General features: G+C 46.0%; 2 long non-coding RNA genes across 2 annotated transcripts; one reads left to right on the top strand and one right to left on the bottom strand.

Moving 5' to 3' along the window:
- Nucleotides 1-1,372: 1,372 nt before the first annotated feature.
- On the top strand, nucleotides 1,373-19,396 carry LOC308570237. Its single transcript, XR_014001022.1, has 3 exons — nucleotides 1,373-1,474; nucleotides 17,009-17,120; nucleotides 17,819-19,396. It is a non-coding gene; the product is annotated as an uncharacterized lncRNA (long non-coding RNA).
- On the bottom strand, nucleotides 17,006-26,223 carry LOC308570278. The gene is made up of 3 exons (XR_014001070.1): nucleotides 26,086-26,223; nucleotides 22,810-23,159; nucleotides 17,006-17,103 (listed from the first exon to the last, which is right to left on the bottom strand). It is a non-coding gene; the product is annotated as an uncharacterized lncRNA (long non-coding RNA).

Below are 26,223 nucleotides of genomic sequence, written 5' to 3'. Positions count from 1 at the left end.
TTTGAAAGGTTGTTAGCTTTTAGGGATTTTCTTGTATTTTTTCAGATAACACCTTTGTGTTTGTGTGCATGCTGGTTCTAGTAAGTCTCCAAAGAACAGATTTCCCTATACGGTTACACTTTCGATGATATTTTATGGCACAGCCTTCACTTGGAGAATTTGATAATCAGCTTTCTAAGATTCTAATTCAGGGATTGCCAACAAGGTGCCCTCCACACGTTTTGGGCTACAACTCACATCATCCCTGACAGCACCGGATTTCAGGCAGCGTGGCCGGTTCTGCCGCACATGGCGCTGAGCTGAGCAAGCGCAAAATGTAGAAGACCCATAATTGAGAAGATCTATTTGGGGGTGCCAGGTTTTGGCCTCGCACAGGGCGCCATATTTTGAAAGAATACCAAAGCCTGCCCCTTTGCCTGACCACTGGGCCTGCTGGCTAGGGATAATGGGAGTTGTAGTCCAACAACATCTAGGAACCCAAGGTTGAGAAAGGTTGCTCTAGCTTGCTCACCACACTTGGTTCTTGCTCTGCGCATGCTTAAACACTTGTTGTGACCATGCTATGAGTGATAGCACTAGATCACTGGTTTTCAGCTGGAGAGCTGGGACCCAGAACTGGTTCACAGTCGGCTCTAAGGTGGGTTTCAACAGCAGCACTATTGTCATACAAACAGATACGTGTTTGAGTTAAAGGAAGGTCCCAGTTATGAGACAGCTGAAGACTACTTCTCTATTTGAATATGCAGGAAATCTTAATGTAAAGCCCAAATGGCACTGGTCTACAACTTTGCCTGGGTTTCTTTTTGCATTCCTGCTATTCCGGGCAATCAGTGTAGCGGAAGGTTTTAAATATGTAAAAATAATCCAAGTTTTGTTTTTCATCAAAGAGATAGCTTGCCTCGATTGTGCTTGTTTAGGGCAGCATCAAGGGACATATTCGCCCCATGCATGCAGAGGCCACATTCCAACTCAATGCACGAGGTAGCAGTGACATGCACGGCAAGCGTGATTCTTCTGGCTGCTTGGCAAATTGAGATTGAAGCTTATTCGCAAGGTAATTTATGTTCCTAGGCAACATTTATGACAATTCTATAAAAGTTCCTCTGCAGGGATATCACGGCATTGCAAAAGTATTGCTATCATAAAGTAGGATGTTATCTGTTTCTGAAATACAATTAAGCTATAATATTAACAAAGGTCAAGTCTGTGAGGGATTAGCAGCCCGAACTAACAAATGCATATTAATGCTTGTTAGCATGAGAAGGGGCTACAACCACAGAGCTGAAATTGCTGACGCTCAGACCACAGAAATAGAATTGGTAGAGAGGGCTCTGTGTGATGTCACTTCCCCTCCTCTCCCAGAGAGGAAGGAGCATATAGTGCTTCCTGTTCCTCTCTCTCTTCCTTTGACCAGAGATGGATGCAGACATGCCTCCACTTGCTCCAGGCGCATGCCTGAAGCTTGTTATACAATGTAAGTACAGTGGTACCTTGGGTTACAGACATTTCAGGTTACAGACTCCGCTAACCCAGAAATAGTACCTCAGGTTAAGAACTTTACTTCAGGATGAGAACATAAATCGTGCGACGGTGCTGCGGCAGCGGGAGGCCCCATTATCTAAAGTGGTACCTCAGTTTAAGAACAGTTTCAGGTTAAGAATGGACCTCTGGAACGAATTAAGCTCTTAACCCAAGGTACCACTGTATTTTGCCTGTTCAATTTTTACTGCTGCCTTTGCTGTGAACCAATGCAAGATTATAAGTAAGTAAATTATATATGTGCCTGGTGGGGCCTGTTGTAGCCATGGGAGTGCCTGGCGGGGCCTGCCATGGCTGTGGGTAGGCCTGGCGAGGCTGGCTGAGACCTGGTGAGGCCCACCATGGCTCCCATAGAGATTGGTGCCTACAATACAGCTAAAGAAGAAAGTGGAGGAAGTAGGCCTGCCATATGTCCAGATTTTCCTTGACTGGGATTTCAAAGGCGGAATTGACGTCCGGTGCGTGCGTGTGTGTGTGTGTGTGTGTGTGTGTAAGAGGCAGTGCTTTGTCCTGGATCTTAGACCAGTCGTAAAATTGTGCTTTTCTTGGGTGGTTTGTTTTTTGTAAAAAAATAGCTCAACAACTTTCAGGTTTTCCTTTAAAAGGCTCCACTAAATAGTACAGTGGTGCCTCGCAAGACGAACGCCTCGCAAAACGAAAAACTCGCAAGACAAAAGAGTTTTCCGTTTTTGGGTCATTCCGCAAGATGAATTTCCCTATGGGCTTGCTTCACAAGAAGAAAGCCCATAGGGAAATCTCCGGGGACCTCTTTTAAAATGCTGGCGGTCGGGAGCAAAGACTTTTGCCCACCGCCGGCCTTCAGAAGAGGTCCTGGACCTCTTCTGAAGGCCGGTGGGGGGCAAAAGTCTTTGCTCCCCCCCGCCTGCCTTCCCGGGACAGCGGAGACTTCTCCGCTGTCCCGGGCGATCTTAAAATGCTGGCGGGCGGCAGCGAAGCCTTCGCTGCCGACCCCCAGCATTTTAAAAGCCCCTGGGACAGCGGAGGCTTCGCTGCCACCCGCCAGCATTTTAAAATCGCCCCGGGACAGCGTGGGCTTTTAAAATGCTGGCGGTCGGCAGCAAAGCCCTCCTGTCCCCGGAGCTTGCGGGGCGGGAGGTGGGGAGAAGGGCTTTTCTTCCCACCGCCAGCCTTCGGAACAGCCTTCTGAAGAAAAGCCCTTCCTCCCCCCCCCCCAGCCTTCAGAAGAGGTCAGGGGACAGACTGTCCCCGGACCTGGTCTGAAGGCGGTTTCCATAGGAACGCATTGATTGATTTTCAATGCATTCCTATGGGAAACCGTGCTTCGCAAGACGAAAAACTCGCAAGAAGAAAAAACTTGCGGAACGAATTAATTTCGTCTTGCGAGGCACCACTGTATTACACAGGCCACACATTTACTGAGAGACTTTAACATGTGCATCAACAAAAACCACAGTGGAAGGGATAGCCTTAGCTTTTCAGTATGAAATTCCCTCAAGGAGACTGCCCCAGGTAGCCAGCTGCAATGTCCCCTGAGGTTGTGGCAAATCAAAATGGCGGCTCCACAGAAGCCCCTGGTATGGTGACATCCAATTTGTGTGCTAAGCTGCTGCATACAAATGGCTAGCCATAGGGTGCATCTGTCACACAGATGCAGTTTTAAGCAGTTTCTGTGCCACTCTGTTTTCAAGTGAGGTAGGCCTGAATTTTTGTTGTGCTGCCTTCATAACAACTCTGTAGACAACACACTGCAAGAGTTTTGAGCTCCTGTGCTATTCCACTATTCTTATGAAGTCTGTTTAGTCTTCATCAGAACTGTCTCTTGTGCTGACCAAGCATTTATCATGCACAAATCTTCTTAGAAACTGCTAATAAATACTGGCCTTTTGGACACACATGGATCCTATAATTCCGTTGTTTTAAAAACAACTGAGGCAGTTGTTGAGGATTTTAACATCATTATCATGTTTCATGGTGAAACCGAGAAAAGAGAAATCTCACTTGAGAATCAGAACAGGATGTTGGCTGGTGTTACGAAGATAAAATATTCAAATATTTATGTAAGGAAGTCAAAGGAAAGTATGTATGTTTATGATGAGTGATCCCAACCAAACCCATATAAACACAATCTTGGGTGATTCTGTAGTTACCAGCCTAACATTTGTAAGGTTTTTTTTTACTAATATGTAATTTTGGCTTACATTATTTGAACACAAATTGACATCAAACTATTTGTGTGCTAACTGGCACATCCCTAGGAAATGTCACAGGCAGCTTAAATGATTTCTTTTTATTGTGTTATACTAGGGGCTGCCACTTCTGCTGGTTCTCTCACCAACCCTCAATCCTTTGTTATCACCTTCCTTCCCCCCCCTTTCCTCCCCTCGCCACCACCACCCACCACCCACAGCTCACCCCAAATCCCACCTCCTTCCCTCACAACTCTGCCAAACAACTCTTCACTGCTAATTTTCAATGCGACGTCAGGGGAGTGGGCGAACTCTTGGTTGGAGGATGGATGGCGGCTAACAGATTGAGGTTGAATCCTTATAAGACAGAAGTACTGTTTTGGAGGGACTGGAGGTGAGCGGGTGTGGAGGACTCCCTGGTCCTAAATGGGGTAATTGTGCCCCTGAAGGACCAGGTGCGTAGCCTGGGAGTCATTCTGGACTCACAGCTGTCAGTGGCGGCACAGGTCAATTCTGTGTCCAAGGCAGTTGTTTATCAGCTCCATCTGGTACACAGGCTGAGACCCTACCTGCCCACAGACTGTCTCGCCAGAGTGGTGCATGCTCTGGTTATCTCTCGCTTGGACTACTGCAATGCACTGTATGTGGGGCTACATTTGAAGGTGACCCGGAAACTACAACTAATCCAGAATGTGGCAGCTAGACTGGTGACTGGGAGCAGCTGCCGAGACCATATAACACCGGTGTTGAAAGACTTACACTGGCTCCCAGTACGTTTCTGGGCACAATTCAAAGTGTTGGTGCTGACCTTTAAAGCCCTAAACGGCCTCAGTCCAGTATACCTAAAGGAGCGTCTCCACCTCCATCGTTTTGCCCGGACACTGAGGTCCAGCGCCGAGGGACTTCTGGCGGTGTTACAGGGAACCAGGCAGAGGGCCTTCTCGGTAGTGGCGCCTGCCCTGTGGAACGCCCTCCCACCAGATGTCAAAGAGAAAAATAACTACCAAACTTTTAGAAGACATCTGAAGGTAGCCCTGTTTAGGGAAGCTTTTAATGTTTAATAGGTTGTTGTATTTTAGTGTTGTGTTGGAAGCCGCCCAGAGTGGCTGGGGAAACCCAGCCAGATGGGCAGGTTAAAGGTAAAGGGCCCCCTGATCTTTAGGTCCAGTCGTGGCCGACTCTGGGGTTGCGGTGGTCATCTTGCTTTATTGGCCGAGGGAGCTGGCGTACGGCTTCCAGGTCATGTGGCCAGCATGACAAAGCTGCTTCTGGCGAACCAGAGCAGCGCACGGAAACGCCGTTTACCTTCCCGCTGGAGCGGTACCTATTTATCTACTTGCACTGTGTGCTTTCGAACTGCTAGGTTGGCAGGAGCAGGGACTGAGCAATGGGAGCTCACCCAGTCACGGGGATTCAAACCACCGACCTTCTGATCGGCAAGTCCTAGGCTCTGTGGTTTAACCCACGGCGCCACCCGCGTCCCTTTAGATGGGCGGGTTATAAATAATAAATTATTATAATATTATTATTATTATTATTATCCTCTCTGAAGTGACAATTAACATGGTGCCTCACAGAGTTCTTCGCCAAACCACTCTCTCAAGTGCATCCCATCCCACCCTCCTTCAAAGACACCTTCCTCAGCAGGTCGCCTGGGCTGCTCTCCACATGCGCCACTTGCTCACTTGCCTCTTTTCTCTCATCACACTGCTGTTGGTGTGGCCCACCAACATTAAATTGTAGGAAGTTGGCAGCATACCTAAAGCAAATGTCTCCGCTATTGAAGAGTGTGCTAGGGAATTTATACACAAGCACATTTATCAGCATCAGTTGGCACGTCTGCCTATTTTCATCTGATGAAAAGCAGAGGGTGTGATATTCTCTGCCCCTTTCTTGAACTGCATGGCACTGCCCTGACATGTAGGTGTTCTGCATATGCATGGAAGCATACAAAGCGTTCTGAACTGGCCTTCAGGCACTGGCATCCATCTCCACAGCAATTTGATATTAAGTGTAATAGGCTGTTAGCAGACCTTGCAGGTTGGGTGAATTAGATTGGAGTAATCACTTACAGTATCACTATCAAACTTTTATTTCAGTCACAGACCAACATAAGATAAAGCATATGGATAAACTGAACACATAAGACTTAAAACAGGTAAGGAATAAAAACTAGCAATTAAAAGGTGATTATATCATACATACTTAAAAAGATAGAAACAGGCACAGTTAAAAGGTCTTGCATTTTGGACCTAGTTTGTGGCCCAAACCATCCTTCGACTAATATCCATCATGGCAGTGCAGAATCTAGCAACTGAGTATGTAACATCTGGGTTTTCATCTTGAAGTAGCAGGGAGGTATAAAGTTCTGTCAACCTGGAAATTTATGTACTACAGGTAAGATGAACCTAGCTCGTATATCTGTATGGCAATAAAAAAAAAAAAGACATGTTCTGTTGTTTCAACTTAGTTTCTGGAGTTCAAAGGCTTTATTCATGCAGGAGCTGTTTATAGGATGAGTGGAGCTAAGAAAGAGAAGTAGCAAACATCTTGTCTGGAGAGAACAGCAAATGAAAAAGGGCTCTGCTTTTAAGCGTGGAGTTAACTTAGACAAAGAAGCTTCAAACAAGGTGGCTAGGTCACTAGACAAACAGTGCTCTCATGTGGTTTAAAGTACTGTAACAAATGCATTAACTACTAATGCCTGATGGCAGCGTCCCTATAACACAGGGCTTAATTTATATAACAAAAATTGAGAGGCCTGGTGGCAGTCACACCATCTTATTTGAAATCCCCAGCGCCAACTGAATAGATTGCTCAGCAGTCTTCAATGGTATTCTATAATTATTTCAGAGGGCACTAAGATCATCATAATTGAAAGCAATATTTTGAAGTAAGACCTGTGGAAGCCTGCATTCAGGCATAGCACTGCCATAGGGCTCGTTTTATGCTTAGACTTTCAGACCAACAGGCTACTCTCAATCATTTGTTGATCTGAATGACTTTATCATCTAATTTGTAGTCATCAATGATCCCTGGTTGCTGCTTCCTGGAAAGGCATAATAAACTGCTGGGCGCTGTGCTCCTGTTCCATTTTTTTATAATTGCCTGCAACTTACTGCAGTTCCCCTGAGCTTCAGTTAGGAAAGGACGGCTATTCTTGGCTTTGTGCATCAGATTGTTTTCCCCCCTGTGTTTTCATATTCATATCCATTTTGTTTAAAGAGGAACCAACATAGGCTTCTCTTAATCTCGGCTTTTTTGGATCAGAAAAGCAATTAAAAAGAACAAATCTGTTTCTCACGCACACACACACTGTGCTAATGTGCAGTGTGAAAATCACATTCAGCTGTGCAACTGCAGAGGCCTCCATTTGTAGGATCTGAAATAAATACAAAACACTACATTTTACAATGTGCCATGCAACCCTTTATATTTAGAACATCCTACTGTGTTCAGTGGAGCTACTCCCAAGTGAGTGGACTGTGCCCTCAATTACTTATTTTCATTTCTAACACTTCCAATGACATACCGTATTTTTTGCTCTATAAGACTCACTTTTTCCCTCCTAAAAAGTAAGGGGAAATGTGTGTGCGTCTTATGGAGCGAATGCAGGCTGTGCAGCTATTCCAGAAGCCAGAACAGCAAGAGGGATCGCTGCTTTCACTGCGCAGCGATCCCTCTTGCTGTTCTGGCTTCTGAGATTCAGAATATTTTTTTCTTGTTTTCCTCCTCCAAAAACTAGGTGCGTCTTGTGGTCTGGTGCGTCTTATAGAGCGAAAAATGCGGTAACTCTAACAAGGTTCATGCCTCAAAGTAACCAATTAAATAATGGATACCATCAATAAAAATAGCTTAGCTGCCTCATAGCAACTTTAGCCTGGCCTAGCAAGCCCTGAAAATAACTTTTTAAAGGGACTGGAGAATGAAAAAATTCAGACCTTGGCAAGCGTATTGAAAAAGTGGGTTCTGGAGTTGGGTGTGGGAATAAGGACACTTCCTTTACAGGATCTTATTTTAAATAGTACGAAATAGGACTGAGCTTTTAAAACAAGAAACATCATGCTATTCCAGATGTTTGCTTAAAAAAAATTATGCCCTGCTTTTTCACGTGTCTCAAAGCAACTTATAAAGGAAAAACAAAACAAATTAAAACAGAAAATAAGAATCTGATGTCTGAAACTTTGCAGGGAGTCTATAGATCCACATTCACTATGTTGTGTGCAATTTGATTCCTTGCAGAAAGCTGGGGAAGATGTTTGAATATATTAGTGAGTGGAAAGGTTAGCTTGCATGGCTAGAATCAGCTGCATATGAAATGACAATGTTGCATCATAGAAATGGCCCCAACCAGCACTCTGGAAAATTAAGGATTACTGTAATTTCCCAACAAGGCTATCTCCATAATGAATGCAGGATTACTATTTTTTATGGGGTTTTTCCCCCTTTTCCTGACAGTACATTTGATATGCATTGCTCTGTCTCATTATGTCAGCTGCAGGGTTAGGAATAAACAAATTTATCAAGATAACCAGAGAGAATGGGACTGACAAAAGCTGAATGCAACTGGCGAGGTGCCCGTTTGCAAAGGCAGGGCAGAGATACAGAAGCAGGGCAGGATAAAGACATTGTGCTGCCTGAGGCAAAGGACAAGGTGACCCTTTTCATTCCCACCAGAGGGACGGCATCTTCCCCACTCTTGAGGGGAGCAGGCTAGCTCAGGGAGCTATGGCCCCATATAACATCTAGAATCTGCAACCTGAGGCAGCTGCCTCACTTTGCCTAATGGTAGGCCTGGCACTGTTTGGAACCCAAAGAGAACCAGCAGCTATTGGATTGTAGAGAGTTCCTACTTCAAGCAACTATTCAAGCAAATAAATAATATCTGGTGGAGGAGTTAGTTGCATGGACAAGCAGTGATTTGAACTTTTGCAGTTTTACTTCCAGACATGCATATGTCCCACAGCTAAACCCAGCTCTCAAGCTACTAATCACTTGTGGGTCTCCTCCCTATGAAAAGATACCCCTGCAGCCAAGTTAGAAAAGCAAGAAGATTCACTGAACCCTTTTATCACCTGTATATTTATGGGACATAGTTTTTTTGGATCAGATGACGGAGTGTGAAGGAGTGAATGTAATTAATGAGTAGATAGATACCGACTGGTGTACAAAATGAGTTGCTGAAGCAGCACTGAAACAGCCTTCAGGGTCTGGTATTTCTGGCTTCTTTATGAAAGCCAAACAACCAGGGAAAATGTGCTACATCAGTGGTTCCCAATTAAGTACTGCAGACCCCCTGTTTTGTTTCGTTTTGAAACCATGCCATGGACCCCCTACTTTTGAAAATGTTGCTATCTCTGTGCAGTGGTGCCTTGGTTCTCAAACTTAATCTGTTCCGAAACCAAAGCATTCCAAAACCAAGGCGCGCTTTCCCATAGAAAGTAATGCAAAATGGATTAATCCGTTCCAGACTTTTAAAAACAACCCCTAAAACAGAAATTTAACATGAATTTTACTAACAAGACCATTGATCCATAAAATGAAAGCAATAAACAATGTGCTGCAGTCACACAATCAATCAATCAATCAATCAATCAATAGCTGAACTGGGTTCCACACAGTCACAAAAACAGGAAAAGCTGCAAAAACAAAAATGCAAAATAAATAGCAAAAACAGACAGAACTCTGCGTAACACTCAAAACGGAAGTGTGGCACTCTAATTGGAAGTGTAACACTCAAAACGGAGAACGTTTGGCTTCCGCCGAAAAAGGTTTGCAAACCAGAACACTTCTGGGTTTGCAGTGTTTGGGTTCCAAGTTGTTTGAGTACCAAGGCGTTTGAGAACCAAGGTACCATTGTCGTAGTTTTTGTTATGTTAATGGTGCCACCATACCCTCTAACATGCCATAGCACAAAACAGAGCTGCATGTTTTCTGGGCTGCACTCCCATGTGAGAGTATGGCACCCGAAAATGTACATACCCATCAACTGTCTTGAACACCCTGTTTTGGGGGACCGTGTTTTCAATGTGAGTAACCCTCCCCCAGAAAATGGGATGTCTGACAGTTGACAGGTAAGTGCCACAGATCCCCTTAGTGGTTTATGTAGACCCCTTGGGGTCCACAGACCATCCACTGAGGACCACTATGCTACAGCACACCTCAGCTGCTGACCCCACAATAGTACCAGCACAGAAGTTTCTGGAAATAAACTCGGTTTGGGGGCGGGGGAGGTGGCTGCCTTTTGGTTCAGAGCCTCTTCTATGTGAAAACATAGAGCAATAAAGGGGAGTTAATTAGAACAAGTTTGTCTGCCTATCCACACTGCAGTGCCCCGGTTCGGACTGTGGCCAGGATACGTGGAACGAATTAGGCACGTAGGGTCATTCACACACTTGGCTTTTTTTTAAGGAGTTAGCAGACACAGATCTAGGAAGCTGCCTTATACCCAGTCAGACCACTGGTCCATCTACCTCAGTATAGGCTACACTGACTGGCAGAAGCTCTCTGGAGTTTCAGGCAGGGGTATTACCCAGTCTTAGAGACTGATCTTGTTGGCATCTGTGGACAACACAGATGCTCCACCGCTGACTTACACCCTTTCCCAGATCCTGATGTAGGGATGAGTAGGGGGCTTTGGCCTCCCATTGCAGACCTGCTCCAGACTCCTCTCCCTGCTCCCAACACCTCTTTGCTTGGGAAGCAAAACTTCCAGTAGTGCAAATGTCAAACGTCAAGTGGGCTGCAGTCCTTTTCAGAGTCGTGCAAGGGGACCAGAGGACTCCAGCAGAGAATTCTCAACTCAGCCAGAAAGCCATCGTGCCCGGAAGCTGAGGTCCAGCGCCGAGGGCCCTCTGGTGGCTCCCTCACTGTGAGAAGTGAGGTTACAGGGAACCAGGCAGAGGGCCTTCTCGGTGGTGGCACCCGCCCTGTGGAACACCCTCCCATCAGATGTCAAGGAAAGAAACAACTATCTTCCTTTTACAAGACATCTGAAGGCAGCCCTGTTTAGGGAAGTTTTTAATGTTTGATGTTTTATTGTATTTTTAATATTTTGTTGGAAGCCACTCAGAATGGCTGGGGAAACCCAGCCAGGTGGGCGGGGTATAAATAATAAATTATTATTTGACCCAAGCCATTGAGGTGCTTTTGAAAATAAGCTTGGGTTTGTAGCATAGCAGGGCTTAGAGCTGTGAAGTCAATGGAACTACATTCAGCATCTGTTTGGGACTAATGCATTTGATCCTTGCAGTCTTTTCTCAGACTCTCTTAAAAAAATTTTTTTTAATTGGATTTTCAAATTATAACATTCAATTAAGATTTGTGGAAAATTTGTTTATATATATATATATCCCCTCCCCCCCCCCTTGGCTTCCCCGTATTTCTGTATTGGTTTATTAAACAAATTCTATATCCTGCTGATTTTGCCTCTCATATAGTTGTGAAAGTTTAGTCAAAACCTGCCACGGAGTCCAAATCTTTATACTGTCTTTTTATATAGTTTATAAATGGTTCCCACTCTTTTTTGAAATCGATGTTGTCTCTCTCATGTATCCTCTGTCAGCTTAGCCAGTTCCGCTTAGTCCATAAGCTTAGCTTGCCATTCTTCCTTTGTTGGTGTTTTCTCTGTTTTCCATACTTGTATTAATAAAATTCTTGCCGCTGTTGTCGCATACATAAACAATCTCCAATTTCCCTCTCTTATATCATGATCTAAAATTCCAAGCAGGAAAGATTCTGGTTTTTTAACAAAAGTTTTTTTTTCAACATTTTTTTCAATTTATTATATATCATTTCCCAATATTCTTTAACCTTCTTGCATTCCCACCATACCTTTTCTGAGACTTTCAAGTACTACGTGTAAATAATCAGCGTGGTCATTTTGCTCCTCTGTTTTTATTATGATATGCCCGAGACACATAAGTACCACAGCTCACTTTTAGTGCTTCTCTTGCGCATGCAGATGATCTCCAAGTTCAGTTCTTGAAATCTCCAGGTTAGGTTGGGAAACTCTATAGTTGGGAACCTTTGACAGCTCCTGCCAGTTTGGCTCCACAATTCTGGCTTGATTTAGTCTTAAGACCGTCTCCTATGTTCCTAGGTATCTAATCTGCTTGTTATCTTCATGTTATCCAAAGACTTGGAATTTTCTTTTAATGGATGGCACATATAAAACCAATGAGCCTATTTATTGCTCATATTGCTTATTGAAGAAAGTAGACCAAAAACTAAACAAAATTATTTCACAATTGTTTGTGACAGATCGTGCAATGCAGAGGCAAATTGGCTTGCATCTGTAATACAAAACCAAGCATTTTCTCACTGTTGGTGTAGGATCTTGCTTTTGCTTTAGCACTGTACCGTATATCTCTCAAGGGGCCTGCAGCTTCTTGCTGAGCCATCATATCAGTTGGCTCAGCAACCAGACAGTCACGGCGCCCACTTCCAAGGAAAGCGGTGCAAGCCATGCTTATCAACCTTTTCGGCGTGTACTATGATAAGATTATAATTCTGAAGATTCTGAAGGGGAGGACAATGAACTGCTCAACTATAACTAGCACGACAGTGTGTTTGTGTGGAATTACGGGTGGCTAATATATTGGTAACTGGGTGTGGTGTCCAAATACCTTGCTAACCTTTGCTCACAGTACTTAATGTTTGCAGTTTGTCAAGGACAAGACGGTTTGCCTGCTTTGTAAAAACCATGCATGCAAGTTTCCCATAGACATTGTGGGCCACTGTGAGAATCGGATGTTGGATTGGGTGGGATTATAGTCTGAACCAGCAGGGCTTTTATGTTCCCGGTCCTAATACTTAATTGTGGTCACACAATTTGGTTTATGAAGAAGCAACATTCATCTAGTATTAAATCAGGGAACCTTACATAAGCTTGCTTGGAAGTAAATCTGGCCGAGAGTAATGGGACTTCGTTCTGTGTTCTCTAGGGGTGCAGTATTAAAGAATACACAGGCTGAACCGTATCACGTTAACACAGAAATAAAGCTATTAAAATTATTCCTGTATCTCCCTCCATACTGCTGTTTTGCTGGATCTGTGGCACTCATTAAAATATTTCACATCCTTACATCAGTCTCCCATATTTGTTCATCCAATCTTCACAAAGGCCATTCTTTGATTTTATATAACAGCATTTAAGACCTTTTCACATTGTTGACCTATATTTGTCTGCCAAGGTATTTCGGTCAGTGGAGCATCTAAAAAATGGGAAAAGGCTATTAATTGTTAGCACCATGTTTAGGGAAGTTCTCGCTCATTCCCCCCCCCCTTTACCATCTTACCCATGACTCCCATGTAAGTAAGTTCATTCACGTAACAAAATGTTAAAGCAGCCTAGAGCTACAGCATGGGCCTGCATTAATCAGGCTATACAACGGGTTCATTGTTGATGTGTGTGTGGTTTTTTAAGGAATATATTTTTCATGGTCTGTATTGTATTGCGCTATTTGTTCTATGCAAGAACAAAAGTGAAGGAAGGCAAAAATGAGCTGACTCTAAGGCTGTAATACTAAGGTCATCAGACTCCTTGGGAAAGGGTCCCTTTTAAAGGGTTTTAACCTTTAATTCTAGTTCTAGAACTCTGATGTCTTCTGCTGAGGGCCAGTCAAGAAATTTCGGTGCCTGAGGCAGAGCAGCAAATGGCACTCCTTGTCAAGCCACCTGGATTGTACCCAAGGCTAGCCAAGTTCTTTTGGCAGAAAAGCCCACAAGTGCCTAGGCACAGACACAATGAATAATGATGATGAATTAAACAGCTAGCACCTTGCTGCCCTTCCGTGACCATCCAAATCGGCTGCCTGAGGCGGCTGCCTCACTCTGTTCAATGATTGGGCCAGCCCTGTGTCTGATCCCTTTGGGGTAGGCACCTGTATGATGAGATGGATGCCATTGGGAGAAGATGCAGCTATCTGCACCAGTGTGGTGTAGTGGTTAAGAGCGGTAGACTCGTAATCTGGGGAACCGGGTTCGCGTCTCCGCTCCTCCACATGCAGCTGCTGGGTGACCTTGGGCTAGTCACAGTTCTCTGAAGTCTCTCAGCCCCACTCACTTCACAGAGTGTTTGTTGTGGGGGAGGAAGGGAAAGGAGAATGTTAGCCGCTTTGAGACTCCTTTGGGTAGTGATAAAGCGGGATATCAAATCCAAACTCCTCCTCTTCTTCTTCTTCTTCTGCCCCGCAACACCAGCAGAAAAGAAGGTAACTGAAAGTATAGAGATCCATAGCAACAAGGCCAGTACCACCAGCAGCTGGAACTTCCAGGAGCCTGGGGGGAAAGAGGACTCGCCCTCCCCAGCAATTTCCCCTTTACTGCTGTTAGTCTCCTTTGGAGGAATGATGAATCTAGAACTGGATCTAGACACATCAAAAAATCGTTTCAGGAAAACTTGTTCTAAACTTCATAAAAGGAAATCACGTTGGCGAAAGATGGGACTCCACTGTGATATAACGCATATAAAGCACCTTTTCTTTGTCAATGTAGCTGAGTCCTAGGTGATTTCTAGACTCCTGAACAGGCTCTGCAGTACATTTAAGCCAGGCTGCTGGGGCTCTGTGCATCTGGAATTATTTTGTCTGTTAACTTTCCTCTTGCTCTGTATTTATATGTATTTAAGTCTAGATTATTTCTTTTGCGAGTGGGATGCAGGTGGCGCTATTGTCTAAATTAATGAGCCTCTTGGGCTTGCCGATCAGAAGGTTGGTGGTTTGAATCCGTGCGACGGGGTGAGCTCCCGTTTCTCTGTCCCAGCTCCTGCCAACTTAGCAGTTAGAAAGCATGTCACTGCAAGTAGATAGATAGGTACCACTGTGGCAGGAAAGTAAACAGCGTTTCCCTGTGCTCTGGCTTCTGTCACAGTGTCCCATTGCACCAGAAGCAGTTTAGTCATGCTGGCCACGTGACCTGGAAAGCTGTCTGTGGACAAACACCGGCTCCCTTGGCCTGAAATCGAGATGAGCACCACAACCCCATAGTCGCCTTTGACTGGACTGGTCCAGGGGTCCTTTACCTTTACCTTATTTCTTTTGCCATACCAAATTTATCATCTGTTTAGTAACTTGTTGGTTTTTGTCTCATTTGAATTTATTGATATGTTTTTGTCAACTGTTTTCTTCCCCTCCCCGCCCCCAAATGCTGAATTCTCCCATGTTAAGAGAACTGTATAGCTCCCCTACTCTATACCTGATTCATGTCAGCAAATAAATTGTTTTAAGATGGAGCGCCACCTAGGGGCTGTTGCTGCTAGAGCGACGCTTTTGAAGGCAAAGCAATTCTGGTGTATAAGCAAAGGATGCATGGGAGAATTCACAAATATCGCGAACTGATGGCGTTTAGTTTTTAATTAGGTAGTCCAAGGGAATAAATGGCCTATTGCTTAAAAGGGATTAGCTTGTTATTGTGGTTAATTCACTTGCAAATCAGAGAAAAGTAACTGCAGGATTCCTTCCCAATAAACTTTGTATGTAAGTTGCATTTTTTTTGGAAATATCACATTCAATTCACAGTTTGCCCCAATGCAGAACCCATGTGCACAGTGATATACACAGGATTCTGGGTGCTCCTGGCTCTCCACCTTCAAGGGAATGGAAAAGGTATGCATAAAAATTAAAGAAAATGATGATTATGTTTAGTACAGGGAAGAAGAGGCATGAAAGAGGTGCCCAAGAATTCCATGTGCACACATTATTCTACATGTGCACTGCCTGTGCATGCTATCCAACGAGCTGCTTCTCATTTCCACTGAAGTCTGTCCTTGTCAGGGCTGGACAACATTTAAAGTTTGCAGGAGACTGCGCTGAGCCTCTCAAAGCCAGCATTCACATTTCGGCTGTATAACACGGAGACACGGGCAAAGGTTACAGTACAGCTTCCCTGCATTGCAACGCCTATCTGATTCCCCTTTCCTTTTCAGCCAGGCTGGCCAAACTCAAATTTCACATCAATTCCACAATAAAAGCAAACCCAGAAACTCAACCTGCTGTGAACCAGCAGTGTGGCTCCTTACCAAGCCACTTAAACAAAGAGCTCCTTTTCAAACGTCTTCCGCTATCCATAATGCATGTTACCATAAAATGCCCAGGTTGCTAATTCGCTTGGATAAAAGCATCTACCTGGAGGAAAGGCTTATTTCTGCAATTGTTCTAGATCTACATAAAATATGCACAGGGAAGAAAGATTATAAATGCATATTCATATTTTTGTTTCAGGATTGGTAACCCAGAAGACTTAATGCTATAAAAAATGACCTTTCGGTCTTTTTCACAGTAGCAATGGCGGTTTGTGATATCCCTTTATTATAGAAATTAGAATTTTTTGTAAAAAAATCTGTGGCCTCGAGTTCTGTTTAACTCTTTTGTGTGCATCTTTAAAAGGTATTCGTGAAATATCTGATTTCAGGGATTAGTGCAGCCTTCATTACTATGCATGAAAGACGAGATGAAATACCACGTTTTTGGCAGCTGCTTCCACTGGATAAGCATCCACTCACCCAGCTTGATTTAACATTTTGTTACTGCAGCTTTACGTTGCACATTTGATTTAGTACCGGCAGAATTATGCTGGAAGAACGGCAATGGAAAGACAGGGCTATAGAAGAAAGAATCTGGCAACTCCTGATTACTGATCCGCTTGAAATCACGGATTTGGCTGCCTACGAGGGCCCAAATTAGGGTCTTTCATCCTAATCCTTATCTCCAAATCAGGAGCAGCTGCTCCAGAGCTCCTATTTAGTTTATTTATTTCAGAAAACCTATCTCCTGCCCTTCTGGTGCATTTGCATCACTCAGGGATGCATGCAGCAATAGCAATTCTAATATACACATAAATTGAGACAGGCTCAGCAGCCAAAAACATTCCAAAATGGGGGTTGGTGTCCGTTTGTGTCACTTTCTCAGTACCCTGCCTTATCCTTTCCATAAGGCAGAAATCTCTTCCCCACTGGCACCATGACTGTGTTGAAAGTACTGTACAAAAGTGCAGAGCAGCTTCTAAATGCCTGTAGTGTGGAAACATAACAGCCCAAGGCTGTTTTACACGGCAGCTGTGTGAAGGAAATGACAGCAATGCCCATAGAGTTGAGGGCCAAGATGAACAGGAGAGGACAACGTGGTACGGAGCAGCACATTCTGGGTCCCCTTTCTAGCTTCTATAGCGAAAGGGACCAATCCGGAGCCTAGCACACCCCAGTTTATAATTTCTTCCTGAGCCATTGGATCTGATCTGTGGAATGCCTGTAGGCCTACTAACTCTTTCCTGCTCTAGTGTGCTGCATCTTTTCCTTCTATCAGATGTTTATCCATGGATCATGATGAATGGAAATCAACTGGAGAAGACCAGACTCTGAAGGGGCGTTGAGGAACAGAAAGGCTAGCTGCTGCTGCTCCTGCAAAGAAAGGATATGTAAGTAAGGCATCAATCTTTGGAGGCAACTGCAGTGAACGCCATTACAAAATCCCGACTTTAGAGTATGATTGCAACTTTGGAATGGGTTCAGGCTGCAAGGTTCAGCCTTGGTGAATCCAGGTGTCATTTTCCTAGGTAAAGGTAAAGGTACCCCTGCTCGAAGGCCAGTCGTGTCCGACTCTAGGGTTGTGCGCTCATCTCACTCTAGAGGCTGGGAGCCGGCGCCATCCGAGGAAACTTCCGGGTCACGTGGCCAGCGTGACGAAGCTGCTCTGGCGAGCCTGCACCAACGCAGCACATGGGAACGGCATTTACCTTCCCGCTATAAAGCGGTACCTATTTATCTACTTGCACTTAAGGGTGCTTTCAAACTGCTAGGTGGGCAGGAACTGGGACCCAACGACGGGAGCTCACCCCGCCGCAGGGATTCGAACCACCGGCCATACGATCGGCAAGTCCTAGGCACTGCGGTTTCACCCACAGCACCATGAGTAACAAGTAAAGGAGGAATGGTTAAGACCAAAGGGGTTTGGGGCCATTGCACTGGAGTACCTCTGCTACCTGTTTTTTTTTTTTTTTAAATTGTTTATTGAGGTTTTCAACTAACTACGGACAGAACAGATAATGTAAGAAAACAGTAACATAAACATGCATATGAACTGAAATATAAATTAACATAAACATTTCTTTTGCAGGTCGCAACATGGAAGATAACCAAAGTGGATATTGATGGAGAGGAGTCCATTCACATGAAAAGTACCGTATTTTTTGCTCTGTAAGATGCACCAGACCACAAGACGCACCTAGTTTTTGGAGGAGGAAAACAAGAAAAAAAATATTTTGAATCTCAGAAACCAGAACAGCAAGAGGTGAAAGCAGCAATCCCTCTTGCTGTTCTGGCTTCTGGGATAGCTGCGCAGCCTGCATTCGCTCCATAAGATGCACACATATTTCCCCTTACTTTTTAGGAGGGAAAAAGTGAGTCTTATAGAGCAAAAAATATGGTATGTCTTTCAAAAAGCACCTCTGCTAACTGTTATAGAGGCTCATATTTAATTCCATGCACAGTGCCACAAACCTATGTATAACTGACTGTTAGAAATGCATTCTGCCCCCCTTAAATGGAGACTGCCTTATTTCTTTATGTCATATACTAAATGCATACGTTCCTTGTTGGAAAATGTCTGAAATGTGGAAGTAATTTGAATGTGTGGGGGGGGGGGGATGCTTGAAAATGAAACGTAAACTGCATTCTAAAATTTGGCTTTAATTAGCACACTGCAGATTAACAGTGGCAATTTGAAATTATCTCTCCAAATCAAGGCTGTTTCCATAGCGATGGCTGATTCCCAAGACCTGCTGTGTCAATTTGTCATGAGCAGCCAAAGGCAAGAAGGAAATGCTAGGCTCTCTCAGGCCACAGCAAAGGCTATCCAGATCTATCCAAAATGCTTGATTGGTCTGCAAGTACATGCCTCTATCCAGAGCTTTGTCCCATAAGAACAGAGCCTGCCCAAGACATTTTGGCACCTGAGGCGAATCACAGAATGACACCCCCCTCACCCTGCTACCAGGGAAAAAGGGGTGAGTGAAGATCTACATCAGGAACAAGGAGGAGATAAAGATCTACTTTGAGAAGAGGGAGGAGGAGAGACCAGCAGTGCCTCCTATTTGTCAAGAGGCCACTGTACAGGTGGGATGGCAGTGCTGCCAAGGAGGCAGCAGGTGGCAGATCTATCCTCCAAGATGCACATCACAGCTGTTGCTGTTGGGATCTCAAATTTCAGCAGCGCCTTGTGTGGCACCAGAATCTGGCACCCCCCTCACCTTCTGTGGACTGTCTTGCCAGAGTGGTGCATGCTCTGGTTATCTCCCGCTTGGACTACCGCAATGCATTCTACGTCGGACTACCTTTGAAGGTGACCTGGAAACTACAACTAATCCAGAAGGCGGCAGCTAGACTGGTGACTTGGAGTGGCCGCCGAGACCACATAACACTGGTCCTGAAAGACCTACCTTGGCTCCTAGTATGTTTCCGGGCACAATTCAAAGTGTTGGTGCTGACCTTTAAAGCCCTAAACGGCCTTGGCCCAGTATACCTGAAGGAGCGTCTCCACCCCCATCGTTCAGCCCGGACACTGAGGTCCAGCTCCAAGGGCCTTCTGGCGGTTCCCTCACTGTGAGAAGTGAGGTTACAGGAAACCAGTCAAGGGCCTTCTTGGTAGTGGTGCCTGCCCTGTGGAACGCCCTCCCATCAGATGTCAAAGAAATAAATAACTATCTGTCTTTCGGAAGGCATCTGAAGTTTTTAATATCTGATGAATTATTTCATTATAGTATTTTGCTGGAAGCCACCCAGAGTGGCTGGGAAAACCCAGCCAGATGGGTGAGGCATATATTATCATTAATAATAATAATAATAATAATAATGTACAAAATAGTTGCAGCACGCTCTAGGCTATGCAGCCAGTGTAATTTGAGGTCAAGAGCCCCTAAATCTGCCTCTGATCAATGAAAGGCAAGTGTGCTTCCACAGCTGCTGCCCTGCTCGACATACTGATAAACCTCAGGTATGTTTTAAATCGCCCAGGTGGGAGTTGGATGTGCATACAGCAAAAGGGATGGGGGGGAGTAAGGAGCCCTTTCGATGATTTGCTATGTTTGATGGGATGGTGAAGGTACTGCGGTCATGGAATTGTAGAGTTGGAAGGGACCCGCCCCAAGGGCCATCTAGTCCACCCGCCCTGCAATGCAGGGATCTCCACTAAAGCATCCATGACAGATGACCATCCAGCCTCTGCTTTGTGTTGTTTAGTCGTTTAGTCGTGTCCGACTCTTCGTGACCCCATGGACCAGAGCACGCCAGGCACTCCTGTCTTCCACTGCCTCCCGCAGCTTGGTCAAACTCATGATGGTAGCTGCAAGAACACTGTCCAACCATCTCGTCCTCTCTCGTCCCCTTCTCCTTGTGCCCTCCATCTTTCCCAACATCAGGGTCTTTTCCAGGGAGTCTTCTCTTCTCATGAGGTGGCCAAAGTATTGGAGCCGCAGCTTCAGGATCTGTCCTTCCAGTGAGCACTCAGGGCTGATTTCCTTAAGAATGGATAGGTTTGGTCTTCTTGCAGTCCATGGGACTCTCAAGAGTCTCCTCCAGCACCATCATTCAAAAGCATCAATTCTTTGGCAATCAGCCTTCTTTATGGTCCAGACCATCCAGCCTCTGCTTAGAACCCTCCAAAGGGTCTTGCTCATGGAAAGGAGGGTCACTTTAAGAGTTGTGGGGGAGATCATTCTGACAAGAGGCGGCACCTGCTGCAATGCCCCCTTCTACGCAACTCTTAAAAGGCACACCCCTGTTGTCCTTTGCACCAGGTTGCCTCAGTGCTGCTTATTCAGACAGAAGCATTTTAATGCCATGAGGCAAGTCAGCTAAAACAGAGACATCAGGAAGACAGTGTGCTGTAAGATGAACAGCCACGCCACCGCAGTGATGTAGCTCTCTCCTGCAGAGATTGACATCCGGGTTTAACCAGCCAACAGAACCACTGCCACCAACATTTCTCCTGATGTAGGTTCAGCTGTCAGGTATTCTTTATCCTAAAGGGTGCCCATTGTTTCCAAAGGTTGCCTACTTCAGAACACTGCAAGCCCCCAGAGGACTATACTCTGGGTGACAAGGAGCCAAAGGAAGTTAGGACATTATGCGAGAGCAGTAATTTGGAACAAGAAACCATGTGGCATAGCAAGCACTCCCTCTAGTGGAAATAAAAGTGCAGACAAGTTCCACAGCCCCTTGTTAACTTACCCATATGATTCACAAATGACTTATAGGCTGTATGGAGAAAATAAGGAATCACTAAGCTCTTTTAAGTACCGTATTTTTCGCCCTATAGGACGCACTTTTTCCCCTCCAAAAATGAAGGGGAAATCTGGGTGCGTCCTATGGGGCGAATGCAGGCTTTTTGCTGAAGCTTGGAGAGCGAGAGGGGTCGGTGCGCACCGACCCCTCTCGCTCTCCAGGCTTCAGGAACACATCCGCAGCCCTACGGGAGGTCCGGCAGGGATGTCTAGGCTGCGGATAGCAGCCTGCTGCTCGGCGGGCAGGGCGCCCTGAAGCAGAGCGCCCCCCGCGCCAGGCAGACATCCGCAGCATGGGGAGCCTTGCAGGAGTTCCCGGCAAGGCTCCCCATGCTGCGGATAGCAGCCTGCCGCCCCGCAGGGGGGGCGCCCTGATGCAGAGCGCCCCTCGCGCGGGGCAGACATCCGCAGCATGGGGAGCCTTGCAGGAGTTCCCGGCAAGGCTCCCCACGCTGCGGATAGCAGCCTGCTGCCCGGCACGAGGGGCGCCCTGAAGCAGAGCGCCCCCCGTGCCAGGCAGACATCCGCAGCATGGGGAGCCTTGCAGGAGTTCCCGGCAAGGCTCCCCATGCTGCGGATAGCAGCCTGCCGCCCCGCAGGGGGGGCGCCCTGATGCAGAGCGCCCCTCGCGCGGGGCAGACATCGGCCAGCCCCACAAGCTCAGGGGACAGCAGGGAGGCGCAGCGCCGCTATCCCGCTGTTCCTCGACCTGGTTCTGTTTCCCCGACCTGCTTTTGGGGGGGGGAAATAAAGGGAAAAAAATTTTCCTTTATTTCCCCCCAAAAAAAACTAGGTGCGTCCTATGGGACGGAGCGTACTATGGGGCGAAAAATACGGTATGCAGAAATACTAACAGAGCACATAGTCACCAGCTTTCTAAAGCAGGCATAGGCAAACTCGGCCCTCCAGATGTTTGGGACTACAACTCCCATCATCCCTAGCTAACAGGACCACTGGTCAGGGATCATAGATCCTATGGCCTGGGCAGGCCTCTTTTATACCTGCTGCTGGGATTGACAAAGCTGCCTCTGATTGGTTGACAAGGCATTCTCTGATTGACAAGGCATCTGACCCTCACCAATGAACCAACTCCTAGCTCTTGATTTGACCCTCCCCTTGAATTTAGAAATGTAAAACCACCTATTGGTAGACAACCAATCTGCAAATAATTCGGCAGCCCTCAACGCCCAGCTCTTCTTTGAAGAAGCGGACAAGTAATTCACATACCCCACCCCAACACTTCAAGAGCCTCCAAGGTACAAATTCGTGGCACCCCTTGTTTTCTCCTACTTCAGAGGACCCAAACCAGTGGCTTCAAGATATGATAGGAGATTCCAACTAAACCTCATTGCAGGGGAGTGGACCCAATGACCCTTGGGATCCCTTCCAACACTACTATTCTATTCTAGTCATTCTTTGCCTAGTGGTTGGAGCGTTCTGGGTCCAAATCCCCACGTAGCCATGAAGCCACACTCACTCAGTATCTCTTAGGACTGTTGTGAGGATAAAATGGGGAAACTGCCTTTTGCTCCAGGGAGGAAAGGTGCTTGGGGGAGGAGGGAGGGAGAACACACACAGGTGAAACAGATGGACCAGATGCCGGACAGATGAGCTCACCCAGAAATAGTACCTCGGGTTAAGAACTTTGCTTCAGGATGAGAACAGAAATTGCGCGGCAGCAGGAGGCCCCATTAGCTAAAGTGGTGCTTCAGGTTAAGAACAGTTTCAGATTAAGAACGGACCTCCGGAATGAATTAAGTACTTAACCCGAGGTACCACTGTACTGGTTTTTCAGGACTGTTCTTTTCACCCCCAAACATTTATTTACCTGAACAATGCAGGCTCAGTAATTCTCTGCCAGGGGAGTGTGATCAGGTGGAGTGTGTTGCTTCTCAAAGAAAAAAAAAAGTGGGGAATTGAGAGACAGCAACAGTGGGGAAACTGTCTTGTCCATCCTTGGCACTGTAGATGTCATTCACATGCCTGGGTAAAGTTCCAGTGTCTTTACCTGACATTCTCTTATGAGCTTTGTGTAATTCCATCCACAACATCAAGGTTTTTTCCTGCTTCCTTCCTCTCGCTGTTGGTACCAAACAGGCCAGCCTAATCACCTGCTGTTAGGACCTTCATTCTCGGTGCGTATTCTTCTTGGAGTAAAAGCAACATCGGGGTAGCAAGCTGTCAAGGGAATTAAAAATAATCTTCATTAGCAGCATAACTGCTTGCCCTTGCATTCCTTGCGGTGAGAGAGAAGAGAGTCCCTGGGAGCAAAGAGGATAAAGGATGCTTGCATAGATGATACTGTATACACTTGTGTGCTGCTAACACAACTGCGTCCCTCAGCTTGCAGGGGTTGCATTTGTGCCGACTGCTAAATAACATGGTGTGATTGCATGATATTTTCGTACTGTGAAAAGTGGCAGAATACGGTGCAATTATAACTACTTTAGTCGGTAATTGACAGCCTGTGAAAGGGACTGAGGGGGAGGGAGGGAAGTTCCTTCTCCCGCAGTGACAAGAGCCTTGAAAAGCTAATTGTGGCTTCTCTTTAGAGGTTATTCAGGTTACAGCGTGGCCATAAGCAGGCAAAGTATCGCAGGGAAGAAAAACAGTACGGCTTGCACACACAGATCCTTAATAAATGAAAGATGGAGGAGCGATACTTGCCGTATGCTGCTGCTTTCAAACAGCATTAAAGAGCTGCGCTTTGTGCAAACAACAACAACATCCCTGCCATCCGCCTCTGAACAGTCAAAGGTAGCGCATTTTGTTGTGTTTCATTCCTCAAAAGATATTCCGCAGAACTCCACGTAGGAATTTGGGGCACAATTAAAGCAAGCAAAAAATAAAAGGCGAAGCAGAGCTTGCTCAAATGTCACTGCTGTTCAAAGCTGATAGTGAAAATTGCAGCTAAGATACAGTAGGCAGCGAGAGCTAGGCACAGTTACAGTGGTACCTCGGGTTAAGAACTTAATTCGTTCTGGAGGTCTGTTCTTAACCTGAAACTGCTCTTAACCTGAAGCACCACTTTAGCAAATGGGGCCTCCAGCTGCTACCGTGCCACCACCACTCGATTTCTGTTCTCATCCTGAGGTAAAATTCTTAACCCGAGGTACTATTTCTGGGTTAGCGGAGTCTGTAACCTGAAGCGTCTGTAACCCGAGGTACCACTGTATTTGGCAGATTGATTGCAGTAGCAACTGCAGCTGTGTTGTCATCTGTGAGAACAAGAAGGAAGGAAACAGGCCCAGGGCAGCAAAGGAAGGACCAGGGTTGGTGTCTCAAATTTCAGTGGCACCCGGTGCAACGCCAAAATCCGTCCCTGCCTCTCGCCTTCCGTTGGATGTCATAGCTGCAGTGCTCCAGAAGCTCTGTGCCCGATGCAACTGCACCGATCCTGCTCCTATAGATCCGACTTTGCCTCAGGCCTGGGGGGGGGCTCTTTCCCTGCCCCTCAGAACTCTGCCGAGGGCACGCCCCCTCTCAAGCCACACCTCTGGCCAGTCCTGCTTTGTCCCCTCGCTCAGTGTTTTTGCCTGGCTAAAATGTGCCTTGAAATCTAATAAAGCTTTTTTGCCTGCCTGGATGGAGGGTGACGAGCGGGATGTGTGAGTGTGAAGAAGCTAGCCTTCTGTAGAAAAGTAGAATTTGTATGTATTGCCCCGCCCCCTTTTGCCTCTGGCCACACCCACCACTGGTATGCAGCCCCGGGGAGGTTGCGCAGAAGGAAACATGGCTCTTGGTTCCTCACCTCTGGGGAACGAGGCGTGGCAAACCTGGAGCACTGGCTCCCAAGTGGCCAGACTCACTACTAGGGATGGGTGAATTCCTCAATTTCAGTTTTATGTACTGAAGTTCTCACCCTGGGCCAGCAGGGGGATACTGTAGATAGTTATGCAAATGAAGGATCGAAAGTGACGTTCAGTGATTGGATAGTTTTAGAATGTTGTTACAGTAACAAGGTACTGGTATAAGCAGGCTGACTGAGCCCTTCAGCTCAGTTCAATTCTGGCCTCAGAATAAAGAAGAGCTGTTTGAAGAATCGCTGTGTCGTCTGATATGTTCGCCCACAACTTAACAAGTTTCTCTTTTTTACACTCCTGCTACCCTGCTCTTTCCCACTCTTAAGTTCATTTCTTCTCTTTGTCACATCAGTTTGCCAAATGGGGGTGGAAGAGTTACTTTGCATAGTAAAAACATTTCGCATATACATCTCCCCTTCAGCTTTGCTTGAGTTGTTTTTGTTTTTATTGTGCCATTTGTGTTTTTATGTTGTGATTTTTGTCCTGTGACCCGCCCTGAGACCTGCAGGTATAAGACGGTATACAAATTTAACAATCAATAATTATTAATAATAATGCATTGAACAGTGCATTTAAATTTGTGGTGAAAGAAGAAAGTGACTGGGACAAACAAAGCATCTTCTTTAGAAAGCCGTTTACAAAAGGAGACAGGAATCTGTGCCATTAGTTGAGGGCTGCAGGGTAGGATTTTGGGAACCGCTTCTGACCATGCCAAATCCTCCATTTAAAAATGATATTTCCTTTGCTTTGGCCATAGCCGAAAGCAATTTATTCTGCAGCTGACAAGTACTAGATTCAAGGAAGCAGCTCGTCTGGATTGCCAGAGGTTTTATACAGGCATGAAACACGCACCAAAATTGTAATTAATGCAGGTGCTCTGAAGAATCAAGAAGGCATAGGGGGCAAGAGTGAAGACAACCCATAATGCCTCCCTCCAGTGTGAGAGAAGCTGTTTTCAAAAATGAGTTTCTGGGTGGAATTGGCCTCACACTCAAAATGCTGATCATATGGATGATTTTATATATATAGACTAGATGAATCTCAGGGTTCCTTTCCAACTCTGCGATTTTGTGATTTGAAAACAAGTAGGTGGTACAAAACCACCCCGCCAGATCGGAGCCCTCCCACTGACTCCAGACGCAATTGCGCCCACGCTCTGCACACGCTCAGAAGCAACCTCGTTGTTCTTGGTTCCACCTCGGCTGCTGAAAAAAGGTTCCGGGACTGAGCGCTGCTCGGTAGTCTTCACTGAGCTCTAGCAGTCGGGGAAACAAGGCTCTTTCCAGAAATCGGGGGCTCACCTGTCCGGCATCTGGTCCATCTGTTTCACCTGTGTGTGTTCTCCCTCCCTCCTCCCCCAAGCGCCGTCGAGCCCCTCCAGGAACCCCGGACAGCGAAGCCAAGCCACGGGGCGGCGTGTGAGCTAAGCGGCTTCTCCA

Source organism: Podarcis bocagei (genome assembly GCF_964188305.1).
Source record: "Podarcis bocagei genome assembly, chromosome: 12".
Lineage (NCBI taxonomy): Eukaryota > Metazoa > Chordata > Lepidosauria > Squamata > Lacertidae > Podarcis > Podarcis bocagei.
Note: the sequence above shows the minus strand (reverse complement) of the source record. Positions and strands in the feature narration are given on the sequence as shown.